The 9,651-nt window shown below is 33.7% G+C and overlaps 1 gene segment (V, D, J or C); it reads left to right on the top strand.

The window, feature by feature from the left end:
* The first annotated feature begins 5,660 nt into the window (after positions 1-5,660).
* Positions 5,661-6,176, top strand: LOC311292375 (T cell receptor alpha variable 5-like). The segment is given in 2 exons: positions 5,661-5,700; positions 5,806-6,176.
* The last annotated feature ends 3,475 nt before the right edge of the window (positions 6,177-9,651 follow it).

Here is a 9,651-nt window from a genome sequence, read left to right on the forward strand (position 1 = left end):
TTATTTTATATGAAAAAGTTAATTATTGTATTTTATTGACAGAAATGTTTTAGTTTGACTGTATAGATCAGATAAACTGTCATATGTTACAGTGTGACCCTGTTAGAAATGTACCCCAACTATGGGGCATGTCGTCACATTTCACTTACATTATTTTGGGGTATATCAAGAAAAAAAGCATTAATGAACTGTATTAATTGAACCAAAACCACATAATTGTACTAGACATGTGGGAAATGAATGTGGGAAAAAAATGTATTCTCCGAACCCCAAGTGGATTTACACAAACTGAAAGTCAAAAAGGGTCAGGTTGTGCCCCGCTCTCCTACATAGATGTTAAATACTCAAACTCTTTTCTCTGCCAATTCAGAATCTCAGTGTAACTGAGATGTGCTTATGTGCTCTGCTGCCCACTGTAACTGATATATTACATAGACACCCTTACAAAAACTAAGAGCTCTAAAGTGTGCAGTTTCTGACATGAGCCTTTTTTCATGTCAACATCCTCCAGCAGTGGGTGGAGCTGATCCACACGGTTGAGAATGTGAGACAGTCAAACAGTTATTCAAATACAATCTATTCCATCACTGTCTCTCTAAAGACATCATGTTTCTCTTTACCTGGATAATAATACAACTTTGCATGGGTAAGAAATATTCATTCAATATGTTTATTATGAGTAATTGTTATCAATATTATATAACAGTAATATAACAGATAGCTCTGTTATATAATTGTATTGCTTGACTAAAGACTTTTCTTTTCCACAGAAACTGCTTTGGCTGATACAATTCAACCATGGACTTCAGAAAAACATGTTATTGAGGGTAAAAATGTGACTCTCTCTTGTAACTACAGTGCCACTACTGGCAATGTTCAGTCTCTCCAGTGGTATCGCCAGTATCTTGGAGCAAAACCAGAGTTCCTACTTCTTGTCAATGAATATTCAAATAAATCTGAGCCTGGTCTTCGTCTGTTTTCAAAAGCTACAAAAGAGATCAAACGTGTGGATCTGGAGATCTCCTCTGCTGAAGTGTCAGACTCTGCTGTGTATTACTGTGCTCTGAGGCCCACAGTCACAGGAAACACTAGAACACTGTACAAAAACCTGATTCGCAGTATTGCATTTCAGTTACACATAGGTGTCCATTTTTACATGCTATAAAAAACTACACTTAATGGTGGTTTCAACAAATGTTTAGAAGGAGCTTGTTCATTTTGTCCCGTCAATCTACTAAGTAAGAGATAATTTATAGTCAACCATGCATAAATGAATATGTGGATATGAAATTGATTTTACAGTTAAAGTTTGCATTGAATTTATTTTATAATCTGACCTGTATCTATGTCATCTTAAAGTCCACAACAACATACAGAACAATTGGATAGCAACAAGTCAAACACTGCAAAAATATAATAGCAATATTAATGCTGAATTCATCTGAGGTCATTTAACTGCAAGACGATCAATAACTATAAAGTTTAGGCCAGATGATGATGAGAAAGAGTCCCAAAATAGTTCAAATAAACAAAATATTTATTAAACAAACAAACTAATGTAATTCACTGGCAAGAAGGCAACAAAACAGCATGTAGACACGACAATACCTGATAATCAACTGAATACAAGGAGGAACTTAAATATACAATGATAACTAACTAAATGATGAACAGGTTTGTTGATGGCATGAGTGTCCATAACTAATGAGTGGCCGGAAATCAGAACAAAGGGAGCCGGTAACTGAAGAAAAACAAACTAACAGTCCATGAATGAAACTAAACACAAACATGACAATAACTGAGATGCAAGACGGTCCCAGTTTCATCTGTTTGGAAGAGAGTGAGAGTTTGCATTGTGATACGAGTGGCTTGAAAGTAGTGGCAGTTTCAGTTACTCAGATAAGCAGACTGACATACAACACTGCTATGGATGATGGCAAATATTAGCAAATATCAGATTGCTGCTGAATGGAATTCCCAAGTAAATTCGAAGACAATGAAGAGTTCAAGGAGCGATTTCAAGCAAATCTCAGCACAACTTCCTTTCGACTGGCAATCCAGGATGTGTGTGTGTCTGACTCTGTGTACTACAATGTTCTGAAGCACTGTGACTCAAACACACTCAAAAAACTTGCAAATACAGTCCTAAATTAAATATTCTTGATTTGTCTTTGGATTAAGTCTATCATTTTAAAATATTCGACTTCATATCATAAATCGATTTACCTAATTTTTAAATTTGACATTAACTGAAGCCTATAAATTATATTTAGGCATTTCTTGTCAAAAAGATCCACAGTGATCAATATGCTGTCAAAACACATGCATTGAATGTATTTGGTTATTACTATAAATGTATTATGATATGAGCAGAAATCACATTTCAGTGCACATTTCTGTCAAATAATGCATTTGCTATATAAACCTGTTGAGCACCAGAAGAGGGCGATATATCATAACATCATTCAGCTCTTCAAAGCAGGGTTATTATTATATCTTTTAAACTAAAATCATAAAAACACATTTTTGTTACTTGAAATAATAATAAATGTCAACTGAAATAAAATATTTAAAAAACAAAAACAAATACCAATACAATAAACTGCATTTTGTGAATAAACTAAGTGAGATTTCTAGATTTGTTTCATACCAAATATTGATCACACAGATGCAGTTCATGTCAGTGCTGTGTTCTCCTTCTGTGCAGGAGGAGCTTGTGTGGGTTTGAGTAAAAGCAGAGTGATCATTAAACTTCTCACAGAGCAAACATGATGATTCTTTGTGCTTTTCTTCTGGTATTTTTGATTAAAAGTAAGTGAAGCTTACCCATGATTTTTTTTTAATATATATTTTATATATATATATATATATATATATATATATATATATATTTGTACAAACAGTATTTTTAGATATACTTTTGTTTAATGCTATAAAGTTAATGATACAAATTCAGTTTGATGAGATGTTTTATATTTTACGGTTTGCAGGTGACACAATGGCACAGTCAATAACAGCACAGACAAACAGGACACTTGCATCTGTGGGACAAAAAGCCATTCTCTCCTGTAAATATGAAGGAACCATAAATAATCTGCACTGGTATCGCCAATATTCCAGATCCAAACCAGAGTTCCTGGCTTGGATTTACCCACAAGGAGCCACAAGTAACCCTCTTCCTCCTCGCATTTTACCAAAAGTGGACAAAAATCTTGTGAGCCTGGAGATCTTTAATGCTGAAGTATCAGACTCTGCGCTGTACTACTGCGCACTGACGCCCACAGTGACAGGAAACACATCATCACTGTACAAAAACATCCTCAACAATAAATCATGTGTCTTATGATTCTTGAAATCAGTCACTGATGTGAAACAAATTAAAGACTGATTACCTTCTAATTAATGTTTACATTATTTGTAACACTATATTAATATAATTATAACAATAACAAAAGATACATGATAACAGCAAATCATTTCAGCATATTTTCATATTTTTCTACCATTTTTTTTTTTTTAGAACTTTCCCAATCCCAACATAAAATATATGGGGGGTGGTGTGGCGCAATGGATAAGACACATGCCTTTGGTGTGAGGGACCCGGGTTCGAATCCACTGTGAGACACCAATGTGTCCCTGAGCAAGACACTTAACCCCTAGCTGCTCCAGAGGCGTGTGACCTCTGACATATATAGCAATTGTAAGTCGCTTTGGATAAAAGCGTCAGCTAAATGGATAAATGTAAATATCACAGATGCTGCTATTTTCAGTTACCAGTTACAGTAACACAATATTAATATAATTATAACAATAACAAAAGATACATGATAACAGCAAATCATTTCAGCATATTTTCATATTTTTCTACCATTTTATTTTTTTAGAACTTTCCCAATCCCAACATATAGAACAGATGCTGCTATTTTCAGTTACCAGAGTACATCCAAACTTCAGGTATAAATAATATACCTAAATATATTTTCAAAAAAGGGCCTCATTGATTAATTTTGCATGATTGGGGGCTGCTATATTTGCTTAAGCTTTTTGAACGTGTGATAAAGGCGCGATAGGCTGTCAATTTTATGTGGATAAAGGCATATTTTGTACATGACACATGTCCTTATAAGGGCAAAAAAAGATGTCGTTTTAACGACATAATATCTCGTTATTACGAGAAAAAGATGTCGTTTTAACGACATAAGATCTCGTTATTACGAGAAAAGATGTCGTTAAAACGACATAAGATCTCGTTATTACGACATAAGATCTCGTTATTACGACATAAGATCTCGTTATTACGACATAATTGGGAGGAAAAAATAATATGTATGTGGCAGCAATGCGTCACCGTATTATATAATAAATAGTTTCTTTAAAAAAATAAAATAATAATAATTAAAACAATTATCCCCATTACATTCAAATTATTTTCCCTTTCAAGACATTCAAGGTCTGAGTTATATTTACTGGTAGAGGTGTGTCTCTAAGCACTGACTCCTGTGATCTTGTGAAACCCCTTCAGAGTCTGTTACAGTGAACACAGACAATGGAGCTCCTATCTATTATTCCACTCTTTGTCTTTGCATGTAAGTATTTCGTTTTCTTGTACTGCATCTAAATATTCTAAACAACCACAATGTGAGGAGCTTTAATTAGTGTGGTATTTATTATTGAAAAATCACTGATCACACTTGACTCATTATAAATAAAAAAATAATTGAGGATTAAAAGCTGATTTACTTTTGCAGGTGCCACATATGGAGATGAAATTAGACCAACCAAAACTGAAGAGTTTGCTTTTGAGGGTTCAAGTGTTACATTATCCTGCAGTTATTCTTCTGCACTGACTTTATTCTGGTACCGTCAATACCCACGATCAGCTCCTGAATTACTTGTGTTCATTGTATATGGAACAAAAGAAGATAAGAAGTCTGATGTAAATCCCAGATTCACTGCTAAACACAACAAAGAAAAGCAAAATCATGTGGATCTGGAGATCTCCTCTGCTACAGTATCAGACTCTGCTGTGTATTACTGTGCTCTGCAGCCCACAGTCACAGGAAACACAAGAGCACTGTACAAAAACCTGACACATGTGAGAAGAAAAAACTATTTATAGGAGAACATTTATACGAGAATATAAAATCTATAAAGCTGCATTAGTGTGTTTTATTTGCCAGACTACTTACATTATAAACTTCACGTGCTGCCAGTTTGAGAAATCAGAAATATTTATTTATTCATTTATTTATTTATTACGTTCGCAATACAATATTAAATGTCTTTTATGAATATATCTTTATGATTCAAATTAATATTACAAAATATATTAAATAAAAATAAATAAAAGGAAATTTAAGTGACACTGGATAATTAGATGTTTAAAATTGATAGAAATTATATTGTGCTATATTTATTCTCAAATAATAAAATTGATCATAGATCAATTTTCGCAGTAGTACAATACATAAAAAAAAAAACAGACAAAACCATTAGATATTGTAACTGGCTTGTTGTTCTGTCCTCAGGTGTGAAATGTAAAACTTATGATGTGTCTCAGAGAGGAGGGACTACACAGATCTGACACAATCTGATCACTTCAGACTCTATAGAAACAATTCAGTCTGAATCATCTTAAAGTGAACACAGTGCACTGCACAATGGATATTTATTCAGTTATTCTTATATATAGTCTGGCATGTATGTATACGTATATGTTATATAGGCTATGTATTATCTATTGTTAATGATGAGTTTAATTAAAACAAATCTAATTAAAAATTTACCTTTTCTGTATTTTTTCAGCTGCTGTGTCTGGAAACATCACACCGAAGAAAACAGAGCTTTTTGCTGAGGAGGGATCAAATGTTACATTATCCTGTAGTTATTCCTCTGCAGATTATCTATACTGGTACCGTCAGTATCCCAGATCAGCTCCTGAATTTCTTGTGTTCATCTTTGATGGTACAACAATCACCAAAAAGTCTGATGTAGATCCAAGACTGTCTGTTACAATCACTAAAAGTGAACAAACCCATGTGGATCTGGAGATCTCCTCTGCTGAAGTGTCAGACTCTGCTCTGTATTACTGTGCTCTGAGGCCCACAGTCACAGGAAACACATCAGCTGTGTACAAAAACACTTTATCCAGTGAGAGAGAGCAAGAATATCGCTGATACAGTTAAAAATGATATCACATCCATACAACACACAGTACTTTCCTTCACTTTTTCATGCACCAAGTAATCCAGCCTAATAGATTTTGACACAAATATGCTATATAAAGAGTCAAATGATAATCATATTGTGCAGGCACATTTCCACCACTGGGCTGCAGTGTTGTTAAATGTTCTTACAGTTTTTCCTCAGTCTCAGATCACAATTGAAATTCTCAAAACTTGTTCAACCTCCACATCATCTAGTCACTTGTGCACGTCATAAACATATTGCTAATGCTTTGGTATGTGCATGCAAATGATTTTGTACAATTGTCTGCGGTTTCCTACATGAGCAATTACTTTGTCATGTTGATCAAAATTTATTATTCTTGTTCTCTGTTGAATAGTCTTACCCCCCAAAACATCAAGGTAATAGTTAATTGTATAAGTCATTAAATGCAAAATGGTTGAACTAGTTGTCATAATCTATTAAGCATAGTTTCTATACATTTCTAATAGACTTTTTTTATTTTTTATTTTTTTGTCCTGAATTGATGAATAGCACAGGTGAATCTTGAATTTCACTAATAAGGGGAATGTAAAGTGTTAGATCAATCAATGTTCAACCAGTTCTCTAAAATAGCTCAGATGTGCATCTCAAGACCGTTCGGTTGGCAAGCATATAGACAGCGCACAACACAGTGTTATAATTTCTGACAATGGAAGAACAACAAGAAAACAATCAGGGTCAACAGTCAGAAAGAAGATAAGTAAGTGGAAGGGTAGGGAGGCAAAACAGAGGAAGAGGTAAGAGACCAAGGACATATGCATGTTTCTGATGAAATAAGGGCCACTATTGTGGACCATGTTCTCATTCATGGCCTTACAATGGCCGAGGCGGGCCGAACGCCGAAGGGCAGCCGAATGTTGGGAGAACAATGTTGTCCTCAGAAATTCAAATGTTTTGTGGACAGAAAGGTGTACAGAAAAAGTGCATGGTTGTGCACTTTTTTGTATAAAAAAAAAAAAAAAAAATCTAAACTGTCACCATAGTTTACATCAGGAAATACTAGCAGAGTACACTGTTATATTCATAAGATTAATTTTGACTACCTTGCTTGTTAAACTCAAGGACTTGTCATTCTGATGGCACTGATATGTTCATTGATGTAAGTACTTACTTAAAACTAAGGATTTTGAGCAAGTCACAGGCTTTTGCAGGTAATCCATTGTGTGGGGCTGTTTGAATGAATTGCTTTGCAAAATGTTCTTACTGGTTTGCAAATGTTAAGAATGATTCGAGAAATGTCCAAAGCAACTGAGAAAAACTGTAAGAAACTGCACATATTAGTCTATTATTTATTTTATTACTTTGCCTCTTTCTATATTTGCATAAGGAGAAAAACAGCAGCTGCATGGTTGATGCAGTATGAATTGTAAAAAAAAGGACATAAAATATTAGAATATAAAAGACTCACATTACAATACACATATTTCATGTCTGCACTGTAAAAAATGTATTGTCAAATTAACAGTAACTTACTGGCAACAATTATCCAGTAGTTGCTGTATTTCATTCAACAGTAAAATTACTGTAACACTAAATACAGTACTGTTAAGCATACTGTAAAATTAAATACATTATTTTACTGTAATTTTTTCCCACGTTAAAACACAGTATTACACCGTTGATTTTTAATAATACTGTATAGTATTATACAGTTATGAAATGTTATTTTATTACTTTTATAGTGCTACTGTGTTACCTGTAGAATATGTAGACAATCTGTAGGAATATTATTTTAACTGTTAATGGGAAATAGAAAAAAGAACAATTGAAGCTTTAACTGCACAACAAGGTTTATTGTGTATTTTTAAACAAAACATTAGTAATAATAATGTAATATAATACAACAATAAAAATCTGTTTTAAAAGAAGACTAATGAACAATATATATTTAATAATTAAGATCAGTGAACAATTCATGTATTTCAATTCATGCAAAAATGATCCTGAACAGGTCAAAAAGAAACTTAGAAAGAAAGCAAGACAGGTTAGGATGAAGGCCAGGTGAGGAGGGTAGTGATGGTGTCAAGTGGTAGAAGAGCGACAACACTTCTGATAATCCTGCAAGGAATGATAAGCACAAATCAATCAGAGGCAAAACATACAACTAAGAATCAAAAAAACCTAACTCACATTATCAACACCTTTTTAGGAGAATTTTTTTTTCCTATGGTATCCACCTTATTTTTCACGGAAGAGTGGGCATGGCCATTTATAAATGAAATGTGTCTGCGCTTGAAATGCACTTGATTGGGGCTAACAGTAGCTGCTGATCATTTCTCTTCTGTTCGATTCTCGATTTTGAATCAAATTTCATTTAGATATATGCATAGATTTGATTTTAGATTTGATCATAGATTTTAAATCTATTCTATGCATATATCAAAATGAAATTTGATTCAAAAGAGAATTCCCAATTTCAAAAGTACCGCCTCTTTTGAATCAAATCGTGACCCAAAGAATCGATTTGAATCGAATCGTTGAATCAAAAAGATTCCCACCCCTATTACATTTCATTATATTTTAACTTTACCTGTTGTCTTCATTATTTAATGTATGTTTGAGAACATTTAAAACTTAAAATAAATAAATATTTGACATTGATTGTGATAATTATCAATACTGACTGATATGAAACATTTTATCAAGATGATTTTTGACCATATCACTCAACCCTATTTTTTACCATTTCATGTTTTAATTAAAATACTAATTATTTGACTTATACAAGGCATATTTGTTAAATGGAAACTGTGAAGGGAACATTAATTACATTATAAAACAGACTATCAGTTTGAAAAATGTATGGTTTAAGTCAGTGGTTCTCAATCCTGGTCCTGGGGACCCACAGCTCTGCACAGTTTGTATGTCTCCCTCATTTAACACACCTGATTCAGATCATCATCTCGTTAGGAAAGAGCTCTGAACTGAACTGGGTGTGTCAGATAAAGGAGACATATAACATGTGCAGAGTTGTGGGTCCCCAGGACCAGGATTGAGAACCACTGGTTTAAGTCATTTCCACCCTTTTTGGATTTTTCTAAATACAGATTCAGACACAAATCATTTCTACAGATATGGGCTCCACTGCACATCCCTAATATTACTCTTACCTTAATGATTTTGCCAATCATATTCTGCAAAGTCCCTGATGTAAGATGCAACGTGTGCATTCCAGGCCATGGTCTTCCTCCGAACAACCTTCCCACTCTTTCTGCTCACCTGGAACTGTGATGTTCATTTCGAATTTTCAGGATTTATCCTGACAAGAAACCTGTAAACACAAAAAAATATATTTTCCAACTGAATTAAGAGTTATCACAATATGTAGCATCATCTGTAATATGTCACATCACAATAGGGGATAAGCTCTAAACCATCACTTGTGCAAAATAAAAAGCCATTGGTGTTACTAATAGAAGTCAA

Source organism: Rutilus rutilus (assembly GCF_951802725.1).
Source record: "Rutilus rutilus genome assembly, chromosome: 6".
Classification (NCBI taxonomy): Eukaryota; Metazoa; Chordata; class Actinopteri; order Cypriniformes; family Leuciscidae; genus Rutilus; species Rutilus rutilus.